Genomic DNA, 25,962 nt, shown 5'->3' on the forward strand with positions numbered 1-25,962 from the left:
ACATAGCACTGTTCATGGAGGCTGCCACGCACGCTTCGCTGGTAAGAGTTAAAGCCGTTTGTAACGAGTGTACCAACATTTACACTTCTTACGAGAGGTCTCAATTTAACTTTAGTGGCAATACATTAACGTTGTATTTATCTGTCGAGAGACTTGAGTCCAGTGTCACTGATCAGACGCACATTAAACGAACTGAGGCAGTGTGAGTGCAACGTTTGGTGGTATAGGCCAACACGGTGAGTGGACAGAAATGGCTGTATGTCACTCTGTCGGAACTGTGATTGCGCAGACGTATAGGATCGACGTTCAGAACTCTTGTGCTCTCCCCATGCTTGTGCTGTAAGTAGTGATTTGATCCCTAAGGACGATGAATGTCAACTACATAAGACGCGTCTTTGTTGGAAATATGACCAACTCACTGTCCCTGTCCAGCGCAGTTCCCGCCATGAATCCCGTGAGATGCCCTTGAAGGAACAGTCTCTTCTTACGGAGATCCTATATAGTTCCTTAATATGTGGTACTGAAGCAACATGGGAGCTGCTTACAAGGGAACAAAAACTGTCATTTTCCACTAAGCTGATAGACACCGTCGTTAACAAGACTCATTCTCCGCTTTACTGTTGATGTGTTCTAAATTATCAGTAAGTACGAGGGTAATCCAAAAAACTCTATTTGTGTGGCAGTTGGTCACACTGTTATGAAGAGTGCTTCACGCGCTGTGTGTAAACATGCGCACGCCGCGCTGAGGCGCTCATTCTTGGCAGCCGTTGAAAATGAAGCTCCCGTTGGAAGTTACCGCCAAGTGCGAATTGCGCGCAGTTATTCGGTTTATGAACGCAAAGGGCACTGCGCCGATTGAAATCCATCGCGAATTGACGGAATTGTATGGTGAGTCGTGCATGGATGTCAAAAATGTTCGTAAGTGGTGTAGAGAGTTTGCAGCTGGTCGGACCGAAATTCACGACGAACAAAGGAGCGGGACACCGTGAATTTCTGAGGAGACAGTGTTGAAGGTTGAGCAAAGCATGCGTGAAGATCGTCGGATCACCCTGGATGATCTCTGACAGGTAGCGTGAGACTCTGAAATAACTCAAGAGGAATGTTGAGCAAGGGCGTACACATTCTCCATGACAACGCTCGCCCGCACATAGATCGGCAAACCGTTGCTCTCCTGCATCAGTTTCAGTGGAACATAGTCACCCACCCACCCTATAGTCCTGACTTGGCGCCCAGTGACTATCACCTGTTCCCTAAGTTCAAAGAACATTTGACCGGAAAGCGATTCAGCCCGACGACGAGGTGAAAGAAGAGTTTCATAACTTTCTGAACAGTAGGGCGGCAAGGTGGTATGAAATGGGCATACAAAAACTGCCACAGCGTCAACATAAATGCATCGACAGAAATGGTAATTATGTCGAAAAATAGCTAAATGTTCAAGCCGTAAATTGATAAATAGCTAAATGTTCATGCTGTAAACTGAGGTAAACCATTCCAGAAATAAACAGGTCTATGTACTTATAAAAATATGGGAGATTTGGGATTACCCTCGTATGTTTCAGAATAAAGACACAATTCCATTTTAAACGTTGTTTCAATGCCATACTTATGACGAGAAAATGACGACATTTTCCATAGAATCGGCGAGAAAGAAGTAGAAGTAAAACACTGAAAGTAGAAGGGACACGGTTTTAGGACATATGTTAAGACACCAGGGAGTAACTTGTATGATGTTTCAGTGTTTTGTGGAGGGTAAAAACAGTCAGGTGAGAAAAGAACTTCAGGAAAACATTAACTAGAACAACGTACAGAATTACAGAACACTTGTTATGACACAACACTTGTTATGACATCACAGAATGTCCTCTACGGCAATATGGGGGGCCATACTGTGAGCGAAGAAGGAAAGTGGAATAAACCCAACAAATAATTCAGGTGCAACTGGCTACTCTGAGATGCCGAGGCTGCACAGGAGAGAAATTCTTGTCGGGCAGCAACAACCCAGCCAGAAGATTGATGATTCAAAAATAAAAATTAAAAATTAAAAATTAATAAAGAAATCCTTGTAATTTTATGATATTCGGACAGTAATCACTATTTCTGTATTCTTCGTTTCTTCTTTAGAAACCAGTCTGTTAACAACTATAATTTCTAGACGCCCTCCTAAAATGCGAGGGTTGGAACTTTAATAGTGCCAGCAATTTATTTACAGCTCGTAAAATATAGATACGTGTTTCAAAGTTTTACTGACCCTCAAAGTAGTCATCACCATTGTGTATAATCCGTTGACAGCGATGTGGAAGTCGTAGGATAGTCTTAGCAGTGCCAGTTGTGTTGACCGTTCGAGCGGCGCGGTCTATTGCCCGACGAATTTGTAGCAGTTCTGAAGCGAATGCCGTGAAGTGTTTCCTTCAGTTTAGAAATCGATTTGAACTTACGAGGGCTTAAGTCAGGGGAGTGCAGTAGGTGGTATAGCACTTAGCAGCTCCATCAGTCAAACAAATCAGCAACAGCTTGCACTGTACGTGCTTGAGCATTGTCCGGCAAAACAATGGTCAGGCCCTGCAGAAAGTGTCATCACTTATGTCTCTATGCTGTTCATTTTTGAAACACAACCTACGACCAGCTCAGTTCAAATGGTTCAAATGGCTCTGAGCACTATGGGACTCAACTGCTGAGGTCATTAGTCCCCTAGAACTTAGAACTAGTTAAACCTAACTAACCTAAGGACATCACAAACATCCATGCCCGAGGCAGGATTCGAACCTGCGACCGTAGCGGCCTTGCGGTTCCAGACTGCAGCGCCTTTAACCGCACGGCCACTTCGGCCGGCGACCAGCTCAGTGAGAGATATTTTGTACGAGCTGTAAATAAATAGTTGCCACTATTGAAGTACCAACCGTCGTATATGGTGCCAAATTCTGTCCTATTGGTGCATGAGATAGTCAAAATCCCCCGCTGGCTTGAGGGCCCTGACTATAATACTCGTAGTAGAAACTCTCGCCGTGCGTGGGCGGGCATTATCGTACTGAAACGTAAGCCCAGAATTGATTACTATGAAGGGTAACAAAAGGTGGAGTAGAATGTCATCATCGTACCGCTGTGCTGCAAGGGTGCCACGGTTGACAAACAAAGAGGTTCTGTGCTGCTATGAAATGAAATGCCACTCCAGGTCATCACTGCTGGTTGTCACGCCTTATCGCGGGCGACACTCAGTTTGATATCCAGCCACTGTCTGAAGCGTCTCTAGATACGTATTCAGTGGTGATTGGGGCTTAGTTCGAAGTGGGAATCGTCACTGAAGACGACTGTACTCCAGTTGATGAGATTCCAGTCCGAAGCAATGTCGGGAGACGGCCCACACAGTGGTGGATTACCAAACTAACTCTGACCCGCCATACAGCCAGGCAGCCCTTTGGTTGTCATCTGTGGCACCATTACACACAACTATTCGTCGGAGATATTCTACGCCCCGTTTTGTTGCTCTCTGCTATTCTACGTGGCGATGTCGTTGAGCTAACATGCGAACACGTAGGTGTCCTGTGCTGCAGAGCCCAATGATCAACAACGTGCGTTTAAACGGTGTGTCCCAAAATGCTGCTGCCTTGAGCTGCATTGTATGCCGTTGACAGATCTGCCACAGACCGCCGCGTATCCTACTTTACAGATCGGGCACATCACTGACTTCCAAGTTCAGTGATATGATGTGGATGTCCAATATCTTGTCGCCCACTCTTGGTTTCACCATCTTTCTCACATTTTTAGAGCACTCACGGCAGCAGAACACGAACAGCCAACCAGCTTGCTATTTCGTAGATGGTTGTACCCGATTCCTCTCTGATAGTCGCTTTGTAGCAGATTTTCAACATTTTTGGCCCTTATCGTCGCTAAAATGATTCATCTTTCGTCTCAACTCCGTTTACATTCTTTTCTTACTGCGTCTTATGCCTACAGTGCCACCAAGTGACATTCCGTATCACGGTAGATAGTGGTTTTGGTTGATCAGTGTGTTTCATGTACTACCGTACCATGACAATGAATAAGCTCTCAAATTAATAATAAGTGTCCCAAGTGCTATGCCATCATTGCTACATCATAGGGAGTCCGTTGTTAGTCGAGAAACGAATGACAGTTCTTAATAACAATAAAAAAGTATCCCGAAATTGTAGAACCTGTTTAATGTATTATAACACTGGGGTGGCAAAAGTCATGGGACGCCTCCTAATATCGTGTCGGACCTCCTTTTTCCCGGCTCAGTGCAGCAACACGACTTGGAATGGACTCAAGAAGTCACTGGAAACATCCTGTAGAGATAATGAGCCATGTTACCTCTATAACCGTCCCTAATTGAGAAAGTGCTGCTGATGCAGGATGTTGTGCACCAACTGACCGTTCGATTATGTCCGATAAATGTTCGCTGTGATTCACGTTGGGTAATCTGCGTGACGAAATTAGTTGCTCGAATTGTCTGAATGTTCGTCAAACCAGTGGCCAACAATTGTGGCCCACAGACATGACATCGTTATTTGGGATCATGAAGTCCATGACCGGGTGAAAATGCTCTCCAAGTAGTCGAAAATTACCAATTCCAATCAAGAATCGTCTCAGTTGGACCAGAGGACCCCGTCAGTTCCTGTAAACACGGCCCTCACCATTCTGGGGCCACCACAAGTTTCCATAGTGCCTTGTTGACAACCTGGGTCCATGGCTTCATAGGGTGTGCGCCACGATTGAACCCTATCATCAGTTCTTACCAACTGAAATCGAGACTCATATGACAAGGCCACGGTTTTCTAGTCGTGTAGGGTCCAACCGATATGGTGAAGAGTCGAGGAGAAGCGCTGCAGATGTGTCATGCTGTTAGCAAAGGCAGTTGCATCAGTCGTCTGCTGCCATACGTTCTTCGTACATCCAACATTAATTCAAATGGTTCAAATGGCTCTGAGCACTATGGGACTTAACTGCTGAGGTCATCAGTCCCCTAGAACTTAGAACTACTTAAACCTAACTAACCTAAGGACATCACACACATCCATGCCCGAGGCAGGATTCGAACCTGCGACCGTAGTGGTCGCGCGGTTCCGGACTGAAGCGCCTAGAACCGCTCGGCCATCCTGGCCGGCCCAACATTAATTTGTGCAGTTATTTCGCACAGTATTGCTTGTTTACTAGCACTGATAACTCTTTGCAAATGCTGCTGCTCTCAGTCGTTAAGTGGAGGCCGTCAGCCACTACGTTGTGCGAGGGAGAGGAAATGCTGAAATTTGGTCTTCTCAGCCCACTCTTGACATTGTGTATCTCGGAATATTGAATTCCCTAACGATTCCGGCAGTGGAATTTCCCATGTGTCCAGCTCCAACTATTATTCTGCTTTCGAAGTCTGTTAATCCCATTCAGCCATAACCATATTAGAAAATTTTTCACATGAATCATCTGAATACAAATGACAGCTCCGCGACTGCACTGCCGATCATACCTTGTGTAAGCAATACTGCCGCCATCTATATGTCTACATATCGCATGACTTTTGTCACCTCAGTGTAAAGCCAAGTGTATGCATGTTTGTATGTCTGGGATGTCTTCCCAAACCTGTGGATTAGTTTTAACCATATTTCACATAGAAACAGCAGATCTCACTAGTATCAGCGCTGTGGGGTTTATAATCTCCAATCTCCAAAACAGGTTTCCTCCAGCTGCTTGTGTATAAGCTGTTCTGCACAAAAGGCCTGTCGTTGGAACAGTACTGTCCTGCCAAATCAACCTGATTTGCAGGGCAGCATACATATCCAGTCCCCGACATATAGGTCACATTGCGTGATGGATGAGTTGTGTTGCAGTAGTATGAGCCTACTTTATCGTCTTGCTTTGCATATTGGTCTGTATGACAGTGCCAAATAAATGAATTTCAAATCCCCGATGTGTCAGGTCTGTAATGGGAGCAATATCAGCCTGTTATATTGAACAGTATTGTAGGGTCAATATGTGTGGTTGAGCATGTCTGATGACAGACTGAAATAGATTCAGGCCGGATGAAAACAGCGAGAGGAGGAGGAAATGGATTGAGACAGAAAGGAGGAGGAGATACTTGAGGCAGCTGAAAGGTATAGAGGGATAGTGATCAGATGGGGAATGAACAGAGGGAGGTGTAGATAGGAAGAGAGAGTTGGAGGAGGATGTTGTCAAAGGGAATGGGAGAAAGATATAGTCGGAATGAGGGGATTGACGAACATGGTGGGAGCAGGAGACGTATAAGTAGAGAGAATGGCGACATGAAAATAGAGATACAGTTGGGAGGATGAGGTGGACAGACAGAGGTAGGGAAAGGTCGACACAGGGAAGGGGAAGAGATATGTTGAACCGATATTTGGTGAAACCATGGGGAAAAGGGTAGCCGGTCGCTACTAATAAAGCTCCAGTCTAGGGGTTTATGAATGTCCAACAACAGAGGGTAAATTGCCAGAAGTGAAATCTATCCATAAAAATATCTTCACAAGACAGCTCATATAAAAACAATATGGTATCGCCAACTCCAAGGCTCCCTTGTGAGAAAGGGTAGCCATTGCCTTCTCAAGATCTACGTCATCAGACTTAGCTTGCATCCTCTATTTACACACGGTTCATTTCATTGCCACGAAAGCTGTTTCCACGGCTGAAACAGAGAAGCACAGCTGACAGTCGCGCCTGGCCGGTATGTTATACAGCAGAGCTTTCAGGACGTCCGCTTGTTTCCTCGCCTTGCAACAACACGAGCCATCCGACACGGCGCCGCGGCGGTAAAGCTAATTGCCCGCGTCGAGCGAACAACGCTTTTTGCGAGACGTGGCGCCTCGTGGCACGCTTGTCTCACTTCCCACGGCAGTCGTCGAATCGCTGTAACGACTTTGCTTGAGGAAGTAGTTGCCAGTTCGCTCCATTTGGGCTAAGTGCCGACAGAATTGCCTCCCATTACGCCCTTGCGTTGTCGAATACATGCGACCGTATTTTATTAGTCTCCGCCTCTCTTAGGAATTGAATGTATTCATGGTGTGCTTGTAAAACCATTACAGGGTCATTTCAGAGGAACAGAGTTTTCTGTTGTTTCTTTTACTTTTGCTGTGAACTTTTTTCCACATGGAAGGTGTGAATAATGACCGTAAATGTTGATTACTGTTAGTTTAGTCCTAAGATGACACTGAAAAAATGTTTCCTTCTATAACAACTATATTCTCGGTGATGTAACAGCTACACATTAAAGGCAGCATGCATGAACAGTAAAATTCGCAAGAAGAGTCGAATTTGCATGGAGTCCACTACCAGCATGTATATGCAAATAATTCAGCACATCCACACAAAGAAGGGAGGAGCAGCGCCGTATACATGTTCTATAGAATCAGGTGACGAAAGTCATGGGACAGCGATATGCATACATAGTGTCACGCACACAGGTTCAAAAGGACAGTGCATTGGCGCAGCTGTCATTTGCACTCAGGTGATTCACGTGATTATTGCCGCATGACGGGAAATAACAAATTTTGAATGCGGAATTGTAGTTGTAGCTAGACTCATGGGGACATTCCATTTCGGAAATCGTTAGGCAATTGCATATTTCGTGTTTCACAGTTTAAAAAATGTGCCAAGACTTACGAATTTCAGGTATTAGCTCTTACCATGGAAACGCAGTGGCCGACGGCCTTCATTTAACTACAGAGAGCAGTGGCGTTTGCGTTGGGGTTGTCACTGCTAACAGACAAGCAACACTGTGAAATAACCGCACAATCAATGCCGGACGTACGACGAACGTATGCGTTAGGACAGTGGGACGAAATTTGGCATTAATGGACTATGGCAGCAGACGACCGACGCAATTGTCTATGTTAACAGCACGACGTCGCCTGCAGCACTGCTCCTGGGCTCGTCACCATATCGTTTGGACCCTAGACGACTGCAAAACCGCGGCCTTGTCAGATGGGTCTCGATTTCAGGTGGTAAGAGTTGATGATAGGGTTCAAGTGTGGCGCAGATCCTATGAAGCCATGGACCCAAGTCGTCAACAAGGCACTATGCAACCTAGTGGTCGCTCCAGAATGGCGTGGGCTGTGTTTACACGGAATGGACTGTGTCCTCTGGTCCAACTGAGTCGATCATTGATTGGAAATGGTTAGGTTAGGCTACCTGGTCACCATTTGCAGCCATTTATGGAATTCATGTTCCCAAAGTAGTAGGGAATCTTTACAGATGACAATGCGCCATGTCATCGGCCGACAGCTGTTCGCAATTGGTTTGAAGAACATTGTGGACAACTGGAGCGACTGATTTGGCCACCCAGATGGCCCGACATGATTCCCATCGAACATTTATGGGACTTAATCGAGTTGTCTGTACATGCACAAAATCCTGTATCGGCAACTCTTTCGCAATTATAGACCGCTATAGAGGTAGCAGGGCTCAATATTTCTGCTAGAGACTTCCCAACGACTTGTTGAGTCCATTCTACGTTGGGGTGCTGCACTATGCCGGGTGAAAGGAAGTCTGACATGATTTTAGGAGGTATCCCATGACTTTTGTCACTTCAGCGTGTAAGGAGAAATTAGACAATAGATTTATTATTCAGAAAACATGTTTGAATGTTGGTTCCTTGTGAGAAGGTCGCGCTATGCCTCGAGTGAGAAGGTGAGCAGCCTACCAGCACGCGCAGGAATCCGCCAGCGACAGGATAGTGGTCTATCAAGAGAGAGTTTATCGTTTCGCGATATTGCTTCTCGCATTGGTCGGGATACCACGACAATCAAGTGAATATAGAATCGATGGATTCAGGAGAGCTACACTCAGCGCCATGCGAGATCTCAAAAGCACCACGCAACTTCGGTCCAGACGACATACAGATTGTTCGCTCTGTCATGCCGGGCTTTACAGTTTTGTCACATGTTAAGAGTCAGGAGAACGTGTTATTAGCAGTAACACAAGCATGGAAAGGGATAGTTTGTTTATATCATTTTAATTTTAGTTCTGCATAATTTACTAACCATCACCGGGTTTTGGCATACATAACAGCTGAGCGCACAGCAGGTGTGTTTTCTCCAATAATACTAGTATAAAAACGGATACATCACCAGCTACAGGTAACGGACCAGGAATTTTTCCCCTTCCATGGGGGGGGGGGGGGGGCGGAAGGAGAACCACACTTCGCCGCTGTCCTAGTGTCCAAAGGGACCCACATGAAGGGGGTGCCACTTCGGCTCAATCATTCAGCTTCGTTGTCTGCACAGTAGGCAACATGTTGTACTATAACCTGCAGAAGTTGCCGACAGAAACTGGCCAGACCCACCCACTGTCGAACTCAGATAGACAGAGGTTCGGCAGGTGTTACCCAACTACATCTGAGTTTACCAATTGGTTCTTAGCCTCACACCAATTCGCAGACTGTCTAGATTTGAAGCTGGTGTAATACATATCGTGTCGTTACAACTGTCTCCACAACGTTTGACGAGTAAACTCAACCACACACCTCGTCCCTTACTCCGAATACCATGGATAGGGTAGTTTAAGGCATTTTATGAGTGATCACCGTTCAATCTGCCAAGTGGATGCTGCGCATCTCTCAAAGAGAACTCGAATACTAGATATTTCCATGGTAATCGTACTCCTCAGGCGAGTTCCGCAGCAGCTACGCTGTGTTTCTGTTGAAAAAAATAAGGTACTCATGTAGGCAAGAGTCCTCTCACCACACTCACGAGTCAGTATCAAGGACGGTTTTCGGACTCTGTACTACACCTCACAGTACATAATGTAGGACACCCGTTCCCAAGCCTCTGGGGTTGGGTAGTTCTCAATAGTTTTATGCGCAAATAACTTCGGTCTGCCAAGAGACTTCAACGCGACATCATAGGGCTTCGGCTACTAGCAGTTCTCACGCTACTGAGTGGTCCAACACCACCGATGGCTTCCCTAGTGTTCATCACCCGTTGTATAATGAGAAGTCACGATACTACATGGTCAGTCATATTAATGTTACCACCACCTATCTTCAACGTCAACGTGAAATAACCTGACAGAGACGGCAAGTAGCAGCAATAGCAGTGGAGGGCATATAAAGCGAGATGAGAGGACGCAGGAAACATTGTAGTCGTTTTCTTAACCCGGAAATGGAGCGACTTACCTGACGTCCAGAAGGGCATGATCATTGGCTTTTGGGCTCAGGGTCGGAGGATTTTCTAAACGGCTGAGTTTGTAAGCTGCTCGCATGCCACTGTGATTAAAGTATACCATGCATGGAAAAATGGCGCCAAGGCAAATATGGTGCACCTTGGGCCATAGATTATAGGATGAACTTCGGCTGCAGATATGTGCACAGCCGAATAGACGTACAAGTCTTGAGCAACTGACCACCCACATGAACCAAGGGGCTGCAAACAGTGTCTTCTCAACGATCGTTCAGCGAACGTTGCTATGTATGAGCCTCTGCAGAGGTTGCGTGGTTCATGCACACGTGGTGGCTGCTGTTCATCGGTGACGAAGGCTGAAATTTGCTTTCCAGCACCGCAAATGGGCGCCCACTGAGAGGTGACAGTGGCCCCTTCATATGAATTACGTTTGATACACCACTGGGTGTGAAACGTCCGAAAGCAAGCACCGCGCTACAATATTTAGGAGGTCACAGCCTGGAAGAGGGAGCGTTCTGGTCTGAGGAGTGTTTTCGTGGCATTCTCTGGGTGATCTCATCATTCTGGGGGGCACAATGAATCAACACGTGTGTCCCCTATCCTTGGGACCCATGTAGAGCCCTACATGGAATTCATTTCTCGTCAGCACGAAAGGCATCTACCAGCAGGACAGTGCAACTTGTCATTCGATCACAGTTTACGTGCGTGGTTAGAAGAGCACGGGGATGAGTTCACTGTGGGCCACAGTACTCCCCAGATTAAAATCCAATACGGGATCTGTGGGCACAGCTCGTTTAGGCTGTTCGCGCAACGGATCCTCAACTGCGAATCCTAGTGCAGCTTCATCCCTGGCAGTACCTTCCACAACCTTATTGGCTCTCTTCCTGCGCATCTCCCAAAGGTCTGCGCTGCAAAAGGTGGTTATTCAGGCTTGTAACATGCGACTGGACTGCGTATTGGTGTTCAAGATTCACATCGCATCGTGTGGTGAGAACTACTGAGAACACTTACACAGACCTCTTCTGCACATTTATCTACCGAGGAGGCCTGTTGCTTCATTAACTGGACAAACTTGGTACCGGGTAATACATGAGGAAATAATGGCTAAACACCTTGCAGTCTGCTATGGTAACTTCGTGACTGTGCTCGTAGTCCATTGGCACTCAGTTACTAATGATTCTCGGGACTCCTGAGACCATACCCCCAGCTGAATCACCAAAATTCCGTGGTCTTATCGAAGCCATCCGTTAAATACACTCAGCTGTTGATAGGGTTTTCAAGTACTAAGGCCCTGCCGGCCGCGGTGGTCTCGCGGTTCTAGGCGCTCAGTCCGGAACCGCGCGACTGCTGCGGTCGCAGGTTCGAATCCTGCCTCGGGCATGGTTGTGTGTGATGTCCTTAGGTTAGTTAGGTTTAAGTAGTTCTAAGTTCTAGGGGACTGCGACCTTAGAAGTTAAGTCCCATAGTGCTCAGAGCCATTTCAACCATTTTTTACTAAGGCCCGCTTTAATACTACAGCAGTGTCTGGAGCACCAGTAGATTACTGTTGCAGTTTCCGTTGATGCGACAATACAGAGATGCGTGTCGACGGAAAAGTGCTGGTACAGCATAATAATGGATGTATCAGTGTTTGGATACTGAGCAGAGCGAACGCTGTCAGACTGTATTTGAACAGTTATACAGTACAAGCACTTGGCGCGATGACATGAAATGCTACTGGGTACACGACACGATCAGCTTTGGTAGCACAGTAGTTTAACTGGACACCAGGTGCTACTTTTCCGATGTCCTGAGGTCGCTTTCCTATCTCTCAGGACTCTGTTAATGTTATCTTTCAGGAAGATAACAGAAGACTCCATTTTACCCCGTCTTGTCTGGCGTTACCTCGATTCCGAGTGTTCGACATTTATCCTATCCTGCAAGTTTTGTGGATCCCACTCATTGATAACATCTGATAGTGGGTTGCTGGAGTACTGGCATGCCACCACTCGCTAGCGCCAATGACTGATGAGCTCTAGCATAGAGTTGAAGTAGCATGGAATCGAGTACCACAGTCTGACATCCAATCTCACTCCGACTACCTGTCCACCCATTGATGTTGTCAGAGGTATGAGAGGCAGTCAAATGAAAACGGGGCTGTGGAAGAGTTTCACTCAAAAGCGACCACCAAAAGTGATAAGAAATTTATCCCACTGGGAGATGAGACGATCAGTTCTTGTTTCGTAGAACGCGGTTGGCCGCTGACGGATCCTCAACCGAATCGTCTCTTGCACTTCCATGTCTGACAGAAACATACGTCAACGTATGTCTTTCTTCCGGTCGCCAAAGATGTGAACATCATTTGGTAAAAGATTCGATCTGGACTGCTGATGTTGCAGTATTTCCCAACCAAATAGCTGAAGCGTAGCACTCGTCAAATTGTCAGTATGAGTGCGCGAGTTATCGTTCAACAGCATGGCTCTGTGCGACAAAATTGCTGGTGATTCGACTCGATGATGCGTCGCAGTTCCTGCAAAGTGTCTTCATGTCGCTGTGCGTTGACTGTGGCTCCATGCTCAAAGATTTCAGCAAGCAGAGGGCTCCTGCAGTCGAAGGAGGAGATCATCATGGTTTTACGTGGTACCACCATTTCGAGCCAGAGGGCAAACGGGGAAGCCAACATTGGCAATATCCCCCCTCCCCCCCACATCCCAAAGGAATGCAGATCTGTTCATGCAAATTCCGTTGAGTTGTACGATAAATCCGGCCCCCAAACTGCCAACAGGGCGAAGGCTACACTGCAGCGATTTTCCTTGGGAAACACTGCAACATCATCCGTACAGCTCAGAATTTTCACCGTGTCATTTTGATATCCTTGGCAGCGTGAACGTCGGTCTCAGTCGGACGATGAAGTTCAAGAGTGAGTGTGGCTCTGAATCCGTCAGCGATGGATCGGATTCTACGAAACATGAATTGAACGTCTCTTCTCTCAGTGGGATAAATGTCTTAACGCATATGGTGCATACTTTTGAATTGAACCATTCCATTATCTCGTAGTGGCGGGTGTTCGGCTTTCTTTTGACGTCTCCTTGTGGAAGGCCTATATACTAAGTTACGCGCCCCGCGTACCCCCAAATTACAAATTTACTCATGAATTTGTTCTAATACGGAGTATACGCACATCACATAAAATAATGTTAACTGCTGCCCTCCATTTTGTTGTAACTTTCGTAGCAAGCTGTATACACGTAACAAGGCGTTATAAGATCTGTAAGGAAATTTATATTAGATGAGGATCCACAGGCTACTCAATTTGTGGTGTTACAACTCGGCTGTCCACCACTCCCGCTAAAAAATGGCACCCAATGAATGTGACGCCATACAATGTGTCCTTGGTAGGATCTGACTCTATCCTACTTACAACTGTGAGTCAAGCAGTAAGTTTGACCATCGATTAATCGAAGTTAATTATGGTGATGCAGGTGAACAGGAAGGCCAATACCGCAATCGTAACAATGGCAGTAGCCTACATTGCGATATAGTATGCATTTACAAAGCAACAGGAAACAGACAGTAAGCACTGAAATCGCGTGGAAAGTGTGCACAAGCGTTCAACATGAAGTTAACTTGTTATCAAGTATGAATGAGAATAAATCTTAGAAAAAATGTAATGAATTAATCCCCTGTAAGATTGAGATGAGCGAAAGCGAGCAACGCTATTTGTGACGAGCACCAATGGAGCATGATGGCGTATTACCCAGCTGTGTTGTGTCAACGGTGGCAGGTGGTTGTCCACGATGCTGTCCGTAATGGACACAGAAGTTATGTGTTGATTGCTCCAGGACACCGTCAAAATTAAGGGTCAGTGACCCTGTTGGGCCCTATCTGACAATCTCGGGCCGAGCAAAACAACAGCAGACTGTCAGTTTAGGCACTATTTCTTATTGCCAATCTGAATGATTGTTCCCACAGAAAGGTATGTCTGACTTACCAGCGAGTTCTGAGGGAGCTCTTTAGATATGTTATGCTGTCATGACCTGTCTGGTCTTAAACGCCAACTACCTCTCGTGGATGTATCCCTGCGCTAATGGTTACCGCCATCTTGGTGATCACCAATGATTATATTCACCTTGAGGTTAATGCTCTCGTGTCCGAGTTTTCTTAGAAATAAATAAGTCTTGGATGAGATTCAACTTGAGGAAACACAATTTTTTCTTGTCTTCCCCTACTTCACTAGAGTTATAGAATCATCTGTGAGTTTTCGCTTTTTTTGTATGAACCAACAGGAAAAAAAGGTCTTTACTACCTGTACAAATACACAAATTCTAGTTTTTGACAAAGGATTCAGAAATTTGCATTCAAACGAGGTTTTTTTATATAAATACCTTGTTACCAAATGCTGTGGATTTTGCGGCTTTACGTGTTTTGTATTACAGTTCTTTTCGTTTTACAGCTTATCATCCGCAATCATATAGAACTTAATTTTGGAAAGTTGTTAAAAATCTTGTGTCGTTGCAAGTTTGAGTATACTGTATTAAATGCACGAATTTATAAATATGAACTGGTAGTACAAATCTTTTCTGCTGTATTTCAATGGAATGAAAGTAAAAAGTTACTGACGATGGTGTAACTTCAAGAAACAGGTCTTAGTAAAAGAAGACAAAAATTTTGTTTTGCTCAAAGCAGATCCCATGAAACCAAATTTAACGATAAATACAGATAGAAAGAAGTGGCATTATTAAAATTAAACAGGCCCAAATTACTGCTGTACGGAAGAAATAATATTGTCACGTAGAAGAAGGTGTAATTGAATGAATGACGAACACTAACTTCACTTAACGACGGTTTATTCAGCACTTGCAGATACAAGAGCGTGGAGCGAACTGCCTCCGGCCAGAACACATACAGTGTATATACTGGTACAGAGAATAAACTCGAACCGAATATAGAAATTAAAATGGTATATTCGATGTGAGTTTTGAACTCACGACCCCCCATTCAACAGTTTAGTACCATAACTACTACACCATGGTGATACTCAGGTTCTTCTGTCACAATATTGAGAAATTTTCGTCTCTCTAACCTCTCGGGGACTCGCAGAACATCGGAAGGCAGATCTTTTATTTTAATTTACAGTTTAAATCGCTAGTAAAATGTAATATCATAAACCGACTGTGTATAGTGGCCAACCATAAATTTTCCGTTCGAAGGCCTGACAGTGCAGAATCGTTGCAAAACGACGATGAGCACTGGGGCAGTCATCCCACCGACGCACCAGATTGAAGATAGCTGTTTGGTGAAACACCCTGTCCTGCGGCTTGGAGTAGTCCATGAGTGTCTGTTGCGCATCCTCGTCCGACAGGAAATGTCGACCTTTGAAGGACTTCTTTAAGGGACCGAAGGAGTGATAATCGCGTGGGGAGAGATCAGGAATGTAGGACGAGTACTAGTGGGTCTCCCGCTTGAGTTGGTATGGCATCTGCGTTACGACATTTGCAGTGTAGGGACGTGTGGTATCACGAAGCAGGAGCGCCCGTTGTCGCAGTTTTCCCCTGATATTTCGCCTTAATTGCACGCCACAATTTCTCCAGCTCTGCGCTGTACCGTTCCCCGGTTATTGAGACACGAGGTTCCTTTAGGCTTGCCTCCTAGCTCGACCGGTGTCATGTCGAATCGCCACCAGCACGGAACTTAACGCATCACTCCAAAAGGTGGTTTTCTACAGAAATGTCGGCCCATACCCTTTCTTGATTCTGCGACGTTTGTCCTTCAGTGTTTGTCCCGTGGCAGCCAAAAACAGAATAATACCACGTCGGTCCTGTTTGGAAGCACTTGGTAAAAAAAGGTGCCGTAGTTCACGTTTCCGAATTCAACAACGTTGAAAAGACACGAATTCCACACTACTCTCTTGCCTACATGTCGTTGCACAAACGACATCAAACGAAAACATTTTGACCGTTCCTTATACTCTGTCTTGCGGAATACGGATGATGTTGTATTTGCATACTTCCGCAAAAATTCTCGCTTTTAGATCTTTCTAACAAATAAAATTTCATGATCGTGACCAGCATGTGCTCATTCCCTCAGCGGGTGGGTCATCGTAATATCTGACGTCGCTGGTCAGTGTATGACAGGCAGCGAGAACCACGAGTGAACAGCCGGCAACACGAATTTTCCGCCGTGGGACATTTGTCAGCTTCTGTCACACCGACGAGTAACTCGGGCGTAGTTGGCACCCTCGCTTGGTCGAACTTCAGCGCACCACGGGGTGAGCTGTGACCGGTCGTATTAGGGGTGGGCGCTCCGGATACGCCCCTCGGTGCGGTCGACGCGGGCGCTAGCTTTGCCGGAGTCCGGAAACGGTAACGGCCAGAAGTAACAGAGCGAGCTCTGCGCCCAACGCGTCGGCGGGTAATTGAAACGAGCGTAATTACTGCGATGAGTTAATTACGACAGATTGAGCACAGCATCCCGGCCGGCGAACCCGCGCCGCAGACGGTCGTGTCACGTGAACCGCCCGCACAATTAATTACGCCTGGTGCGCTGCCTGGGGGAACGCAACCACACGGTGCAGTCGCAGTGTTTGGACAGAACCGCGCAGCTGCCAGCTGCACTCTCCCACGGTTTTGCGAGGCTTGACTGCAGATCAGTGCCAGTTCCCGACTGTAAGTGACACAACCGGAAAGCAATTACCTAGAATACACATTGTTGAAATATACTGTCGGAAGGATAAAATCAAGCTGCTAGGGTGATGGTATTAGCAGAACCTAACATAATGAGTCACGAAAATTTGTCTTGCTACAACTTCACTATGGCAGCGTCGTCAAGCAGATAACATGAATAAACACTTTACGAAACGACTGTTTCTACAGAGTGGAGAAGCATAATCAAAATGCGAATGAAGTTGTACTTCGGACATTATTGTGGCGCTATAAATTGTAGGAGCTGCAGCTGGATTTGTCATAGGTGAAACACTGTTATTGTTTATGATGAACAGACATAAGATCAACTAATGATAACAACAGTGGTAGCAGAATAAAAGTAATTACGTTTTGTGTTAAATCTGATGGAACATGTGGTAGCCGTAGTGTAAGATACGCATATAAATAAGAAGAAAGGGTCGCAGGTGAAAAAAAAGGAGGACTGAACGCTACAGGCAGAAAGACAGTCTTGAAGATACATGTACAAGTTGATTTCTGGGAAGTAAAATAGATAAATATGATACGAACATCCATTGCATCGAAGCAGGCAGAAGGCCAAAACGGCGTTTATAAGGAGAATTAGCAGCTAATCTCCAAGAAGTGAAAATCGCGACTAGTTTTGAGTCAACAAGGCATCGTGCAAGCTGGTGGTGGCTCCATGATGGTGTGGGCTGTGTTTACATAAAATGAAAGGGATTTTGATTATGTTGCAGTACTTGGAGACTATCTGCAGCCATTCATGTATGTCATGTTCCCAAAAACTGATGGAAATTTTGTGAACCATAATGCGCCAAGTCACACGATCACGATTGTTCGCGAGTGGTTTGGAAAACAATTGTGGACAGTTAGAGCGAATCTTTTGGCCACCCAGATCGCCCGACAGGAACCCCATCGTGCTTTTATGGCACATAACCGAGAGGTCAGTTCGTGCACTACGTCCTGCACAGAAAACACTTTCGCTAATACGATGGCATGGCTGAAGGGGGTTTCCAAGGGCTTGTTGAATCCGTGCCACGTCGAGTTGCTGCACTTCGCGGGCAAAAGGAGTTCCAACTCGATATTAGGAGGTATCCCATGACCTTTATCACCACAGTATAATTACCAATACAAACGAGAAAAACAGACAGGCCTGAAACCAGTCTTGCTGCCTTACAACGGAGGGCAGCGCATTTCGTCAAGGGCTCATTTAGTTGACGCGAGTGCTTTACTGAAATGCTTTTTGACAAACACCAGAGGCAGACGCTACAAGAGTGTCATTGGTCATTATGGAGTGATTTACTATCGAATTTCCGAGAGAGTAGCCTACGTTCCGTAAAGAAACGGACAACGTATTACTTCGTCCTATATGCGTTTTGCGAACTCACCGCAAGGAGAAAATTAGAGAAATTAGAGCTAATATGGGGATTTAATTACAATAATTTTTCCGACGCCTCATTAGTGGATGGAACAATGCAAGGGGGTGGGGGGGGGATAGTGGTACAAGAATTACTCTCCGTCACCCATCCTCAGGTTTCTTGCAGAGTGCAAATGTAGGTGAACAAATTTGAGACTGACATCTTTGTGAGAGCGTTTCGCTGTTGACTTTAAACTGTATTCCTGTTTTCTTGTTTCGGTTATTACCGGCGAGATTTGCCAGTAATACTCTGGAAACGGTACATTGAACTATGAGTGGTGGGCATATTGCAGTCTAGCTGCCGGATCTCAGAATATTTCTTGAATGTAATTGGATATCCACAGGGCTTTTAAATTATTGAATTTGGAGTTGTGAGGAGTTTAACGCTGTCTCGTGGGTCAAGGCGAGTCTGGAAGTCCTTGTTTTTACAAGTGTTGCAGTGGAGACAATTAAGCAATAAATATTTCCAATGAAATCTCTGGAGAAATACGTCGCGTAATTTGTATCGCTCACCGCACAAAGCTAAGAGTGCGTGGGTTGTGGTCGCGGCTGCAGGTGCGACGTAAGGGAAGCTTCGAGGACGGGCGAAAGGAACCTTTGTAAAGTCGCAGTCCTCTTATAGTAGAGACACCGAACTACATGTCCGAGTCACGTCAATGTGACCACCTACCAAAAGCCTGAATAGCCACGTTTCGCAGCACGGACGTGAAGAAAGGGAGTGAGTTACCGACAGGGATGTGGAGCCATGTGGAAACCAATGCTGTGGACAGCTGCGCTACGTTTTTCGGTTGAGGATCCATGGCACGAAATGTCCGATCGAGGTGGTCCCACAGATTCTCGACTGGGTTTAAATCCGGAGGATCTGGTGACCAGGAGAGTGCGGTTAACCATTCCTGGTGCTCTTGGAACAACCCACATGCACTGCTAGCTGTGTGACACGCTGCATTGTCCTGCTGGGAGAAGCCACCGTGCCGAGGAAAAACAAACTGCTTCTAGAGGTTGACATGATTCCAAGGGTAGAAGCATACTTGTCTTGATCCATTGTGCCTTCCAGAATGATGAAAACACCAGGGAATGCATCAGAATTATTCCCCAGACATAGTAGTCCCCCCCTCCCCCCCCCCCCTTCGGCCTGGATCATTTCCTTTCGGACGTTTCACGCCGTACACGTCAACGGAAATCTGTCTGACTGAGCAAAAAACGTGATTCATCTGAAAAGACCATATGTTGCCATTCCATGGACGTCCTGTTGCGGCACTGGGGAGCAAATTGCAGTCTTTTTCGCCGGTGAACAGCAGTCAGTGTTGGTGCGTGAGCAAGGCAGATGCTGCGGAGGCCCGTATGCAGGAATGTTCGAACCTGCGACCGTAGCGGTCGCGCGGCTCCAGACTGTAGCGCCTAGAACCGCTCGGCCACTCCGGCCGGCCAGGAATGTTCGCTGTATGGGTATAGACGAGACACTTTCGGAAGCTCCTTGGTCTATTTTGACGGTCAGTTGCTCAACACTTGCAAGCCTGTTTGCCCGTACACATCTACGCAGCCGTTCACTCCTGTCGTCTCTAGCACGTAGTGCACCACAGATGCCTCTACGCCTGTTTGGACAGCGCCGTCTTGTCATGCACGATGTACTTTTAACCACGGTGGAACGCGAACAGTATATAAACTTAGCAGTTGTGGAGATGCTTCCACCGCTGTCCCAAAAGCCAATGATCAAGCCCCTTTTGGATATCAGATAGATCGCTCCGTTTACGTTTATGACAACGATGGCACTGTTTTCTTCGTACCCCATATACGTTTTTCGTACCCTCCACCGCTAGTGCTGCCACCTGCTGTCTGTGAGTGGTTTTTGCACGCTGACTTCGAACATACACGCTGGTCACATTAATGTGACTCGACCGTGTAACTACTACGTGAAATTTTAAGCTACAGGAGGCCAGCAGCCGCGGTGGCCGTACGTGGTGAGGCGTAGCGCCGCGTATAACGATCCTGCCTTGGAGGCGGGTAAGTGGGAGATGTGTCTCAGAGCAGGATAGTAATAGATGTGACGCAGGACTGGACGCGCACGTAGTTTATGTATCAGTCGATAGAGGACAGTATTGGATAGGGGACTGATTTAGTTTCGATTGTGCCCACTAGAGTGCACTAAAGTAATAGAATGTTTTTCATAAACTGTTCTAGTATTTTCATAAAGCTTTATTAGGTCTTTTTGTGTATGTAAAATGTTATAAATGTGTTTTAGCAGTATGAATGATGCATGAGTGTGGTTTAAGGTTAATATGAAGATAATTGTTTAACGAGGTATGTAGTAGGATTTAGTGTGGGGACATTTCGAAGAAGTATGGATATGGACAAAGGAGATTTTTGTAAAATAGATTTGTAAAGTAAGTTTATGGTAAAGGGAAACTTAATTCAAGTATAAATAACAATAATAAATAGCTTTATGCATAAACAAAACTTCAGCAAATTAGATAATTACGTCGGTAAAAAAGTGCAGTCGTGAGGTTTACTATTTTGCGATTGGTTATTGGTGAAAAGCGCGGACTGACGCGGGAGAATATTGTTTTGCTATTGGCTATTGAGTAACCCGACCAATGGTAAAGCAATATTCTTCGCGCGCCTTTCTCTGCTGGTAGAGAAGACTTACAGTATTCTAGAGAAGGGTCGAAGCCTAGCCATGAAAGAGATCAGACGTGTGCAGTAGTAGCTCCGATGGAAATGATAAGTTGCCGGATCTAGAAGCGTTTCATACATCAAAAGTGTTGGAAAGTGACGGCATAATTATTCCGATGGGCGTGTAGAAATTGTGGAATTTTTAAGTGAATTTTGTGACGAGAAAAGACATATGTTCCGCGTGGCGTATTGAGCAGGTCGGTGGCTAAAAACTGTGACTGCATTTGGTACCGACAGACTTAATATTTGGCGAGCATTCTCAATCAAAAACAATCAGTATTTTTGTAGCTATTACGTTTTCTGGAAATGCAACACAATAAACTTGCTAACGTGAGTGAATGGGATTGTGAGTGACTGTGTTAAGACTAGCATGGGCTTGGCAGTGGTACTTGTTCACCCACGTTTCAGAATATATTAATTGAGGACAAAATTTCCAGCCTTTCATTTGCGTGAAAACTTTCTCTCGAAACGTAGATTAGTGACTTAAATTGCAGCCTGGTTCACGTCGAAGTACAGTAGGTTTCACTCGGCTTTCATACTGATGATCTGCTGAGACAATGTTCACAGGTAGGTGCAGGTTCGTCGTAAAGGGACGGAAAGAACCGCGACGCCGCAGTGGCCCCCGGTATCCGCAGAACAGCTCGCTCTACGAGCCGACGTGCCGGTGCGTCGCCAGCGCCAGACGCCGCCGTATCTGATGGCGCGGACACAGGGCTTAGCACGCCGCGTCGAGCGGCAGCCACGACTATGCTCGTCCGCTGTCCAGCGCCGGGCTTATTCTCTCCTCCTGATAAGCTAATGGCAGCGTCTCCGCTTGCAGCCAACAAGTTAAATAGTCACCGAGTCGGATCAAAGAGCATAAGCGACATTGCAGGTTGGGGCAGGTGGAGAAATCGGCCGTGGCAGAGCACGCACTGAATGAGACCGACCACGTAATAAAATTCGCCGACACGGAAGTTCTGGCTGTAGAGAAGCACTATCACACGCGCTTGTTCAGAGAAGCTGTAGAAATCCAAAAACACGCGAACAGTTTCAACAAGAAAGAGGAAAGCCTTAAGGTAAACGGATCCTGGCTTCCCGTACTGCAGCGAACGACCGTCGCAGGTAGCAAGAGGAGAACCGCACCGGAAATGACCGCGGAGAAGCCCTCGGACGTTGGCGCGCCAGGTACATATAGTCTGCGGCCGCGAGCTCGCCTCCAGTTCACCACCGGCAATGGAGGGTGAAACTTTGACAATGCCAGCCACTCGTGCTGGCGAAACGTCAGAAAAATCATTAGATGAACGTCGGCCGAAGAACCCGAGACAGAAGCCAATAGGCAGTTAATGCGTTTAAACTATACCCGCCAAACTCCAAAAGTTTTCCTCAATGTGGTGAGTCAATAATGTCAAAACGATCGTCCTTAAAACGAGAAAACTATTTTTTTGCCGAGATCTGCCCAGTGGCATTATCCCCATTCACGGCACTAATGTTTCTGACTGCCTCCGCTGCTGTCATCCCTCTATTTAACTCAAACAAAAGAATATGTCGGAAATGTTACGATTTCTCCACTTTACTCTCGATTTTCATGCGCCCGTATCTCCACTCACCATCTCTAAATGACAAAATGGCAGTATGTAAAATTACGTATCAAGAGTGAACTACAAATAAAAAATGACGATCGAAAAATAAACCCTTAGCAATTGGAATACCAACGTGCAAAACAAAAACGGTACCAACTTATGCGCGAATGTAATAATAATGAAATTGTAAAACCATCATGTCTGTACACTGAAAAATTTTTCGAAAACTGTTTTCCGGCGATGTAGGGAGTGTAACAGAATACAGTAAGATTATTTCCGAAAACTTTGTCTGTCTGTTTATCTGTTTGAACACACTAATCTCGAGAACTACTAGACGAATTTTCATGCCGTTTGCATAGGTGAGTTGAGCGTAGCTCAAGATGTTTTTCGTGATCCGTTTTAAGCCGAGATAAAGCCTGTATGTTATATACAGGTCTCATCTCGTCAAAATCGGATCATGGGAAAAAAATCTTAATTCAAAGGGTCAGGAGTCTCCTCAGTTTAATAGGTAGGACGTTTACGTGAGTGACACGATTATCGCGGTGCAGTACGCTAAAGAACGAGTATATGGCGCTGTTAGTTAGGTTTTTTCTTTCTTTCCTTTTTTTTTTTTTTTTACATCAGTGACAGAAGCATTTTCAGAATTTTGCCTCTGAGGCAGAATAAAGTGCCGAAATCTTATGTTTAGGAATACAAACTAACATTAAATTTACAAAGAATATATGGATTTACTGATTCTGCTTCGTGTGTTAAAAACTTACGGGAAGTCCTTTGCTTCTTGCAATATGTTTTATTTATATTGGACTTATTGGCTACGAAAAAGGAATACATTTAGTTTGTAGTTGGGTGCGTACTTATCATATTTGGATTTGGTTTCGTTTATGAACAAAAATGCTTAGAAAATGGTCAAGTCTTACTCAGTACAATGGAACAGCTACAAAACTGACGAGTACGCGGTCTCAAGAATACAATGATGATCGTGAAGCGAGGTTTGCTACTGCGCGAGAACATCAGGCTTTAACTCACACTTTTGGCAACTGCTTCCAAAAGCGATGCACAACGTCGCTCTTATCGAGAGCATCATGCGTTATCTCACACCTCACTACATATTATAAAAAAGCTGTCCAGCCAAAGATACATAGTGGCACCCTTGTGAAGCCGGGGGGAAGGGGGGTCACTAGTAGTTTAAAAAGACATCTCTTACTTGGAATACACTGAAACAAATTATTTACCTAAGAAAGGAAAAATGATAGAAGAGACATCCAGGAAGATCAGTTTCTGTTTCGGAGAAATGCTGGAACATGCAAAGCTGTAATGACTCTATGACATATTGGTGGTGGTTAGTGTTTAACGTCCCGTCGACAACGAGGTCGTTAGAGACGGAGCGCAAGCTCTGTTTAGGGAAGGATTGGGAAGGAAATCGGCCGTGCCCTTTCAAAGGAACCATCCCGGCATTTGTCTGAAACGATTTAGGGAAATCACGGAAAACCTAAATCAGGATGGCGGGAGACGGGATTGAACCGTCGTCCTCCCGAATGCGAGTCCAGTGTGCTAACCACTGCGCCACCTCGCTCGGTTCTATGACATATTCTAGAGGATAAGTTGAAGAAAGGCAAACCTACATTTACAGCAAATGTAGATTTGGAGGAAGCTTTTGACGATCCTGAGTGGTCTACACTCTTTGAAATTCTGAAAGTAGCGAGATTAAATAAAGGGTACGGAACGTTATTTATAACTTGTACAGAAACCACACTACAGTTACAAGAACTGAAGGACATGAAAAAGGAAGCCATACTTGAGAAGGGAGTGAGATAGGCTTGTAGCCTATCCCAGATGTTATTCAATCTTTACATTAAGGAAGCAGTAAATGAAAGAAAAGAGAAATTTGGAAAAGAAAATAAAGTACATGGAGAAGAAATAAAAATTTTAACGTATGTCGATGAGATTGTCACAGAGACAGCAAGGGATATGAAACAACAGTTGAACCGAATGAACAGTGTTTTGAAAAAGATTATAAGATGAACATGAACGAAAGTGAGACAAGGGTAATGGACATAATCGAAGGTGATCCTGAGGAAATTGGATTAGAAAATGAGGAACTTAAAGCAGTAGGTGAGTTATGCTGTATGAGTAGTCACCGCAAGGCACCATACTTGCTAGGTTGTAGGCTTCAAATCGGCCGCGGTCCGTCAGTACACATCAGACCTGCGAGTCGCCACTGTCGACGCTAGCAGACAAAGCGCCGCCACTCGGCTGGTCTTACGAGACAAGCTAGCGCACTGGCCAATTCTACAGCCGACTTTAATAGGAATGGTTCACTTCTTACAGCTTCAGAGATGTAATCTGCAGAGACGTCAGTTAGCATAGCCTTCAGCTAAGTCAGTAGCTACGACCTAGCCAGGCGCCACATACAGTTAATGCATTGACAATTGATCTATATGTGTGAAGCAATCAGAATTGTAAAGAATTATTCGCAGTTCAGTCTGTAACTGCACTTGTAAATATTTTTGTACAAAGTCAAGATCGACGTTCACCACTGATGCTGAATTAAAGCTAAGTATTTAATTGTATTCCTGTCTACTACTTTCTAATCACCTAAGATTTTCCATATACATTCCGTCAAGTATAGTTCATTGATCCTCACGTCAACCTACGTAATCAACGCGTACAGTTAATGGCCACACCTCGTGATCAGACTGCGTGACTCAGCCGGGTCACCCCTTTTCCATGAGGCCCATAATTCCCCTCATACATAACAAAAACAACTGATGATGAGCGAATTAAAGGGGATAGAAAACAGAGACTGGCAACGGCAAGAAAAGCATCTGCGAAAAACAGGAATTTGTTAACATGTAATATCAATTACAGTGTTAGAAAGTCTTTCTTGAACATATTTATCTGGAGTGTAGCCTTGTGAGGAATCGAAAGATTGACTATAAGAGAACTGGAGCTATTGAAATTGTTTTGCTACACAAGAATGTTGAAAAATAATTGGGTATCTCGCATACTGAATTGAACAGGGGGGGGGGGGGGGGGGGAAGAAATTGGTGGCACAACTTAATTAAAAGAAAGTAACAGTTGACAGGACGCATCCTAAGGCATCAAGGGCTTGTCAGTTCGTTAAAGGAAGGAAGAATGCATGGTAAAAGTTGTAGAGGTAGACGAAGGCATGAATACAGGAGACAGGTTGAGATGTATGTATGCTGCGGTAGTTATGCAGAGATGAAGAGACTTGCACGGGTTGAATGGAGAGCTGGATAAAACCAGTGTATGGGCTGAAAACCACAACAACAACATTAGTCTGATGCAAAAAGTTGACAGAAGAGACACATAATGGGCGAATCTAGGTTTATGTGGTTGTTGTTTTATTTCTGTAATGCAGAGCATTAAATAAACACTTCCACAGTTACAGTGTTTATTGGCCACAAAATATTGATACAAGTTAAGTCACGGGTTCCTTGGTTCCTTGTATCCGGAAAAAATTGAAGTCCACTGGAAAATAAACGAAGTAAACGGAATGG

At 45.3% G+C, this 25,962-nt stretch overlaps 1 non-coding gene across 1 annotated transcript; it reads right to left on the reverse strand.

Annotated features, from left to right (window-relative positions):
• Positions 1 to 23,941: 23,941 nt before the first annotated feature.
• Trnaa-cgc (transfer RNA alanine (anticodon CGC)) lies at positions 23,942 to 24,014 on the reverse strand. Its single transcript has one exon. It is a non-coding gene; the product is annotated as a tRNA-Ala (tRNA).
• Positions 24,015 to 25,962: the final 1,948 nt, after the last annotated feature.

This window comes from Schistocerca nitens, chromosome 5, assembly GCF_023898315.1.
Source record: "Schistocerca nitens isolate TAMUIC-IGC-003100 chromosome 5, iqSchNite1.1, whole genome shotgun sequence".
Taxonomy (NCBI): Eukaryota; Metazoa; Arthropoda; class Insecta; order Orthoptera; family Acrididae; genus Schistocerca; species Schistocerca nitens.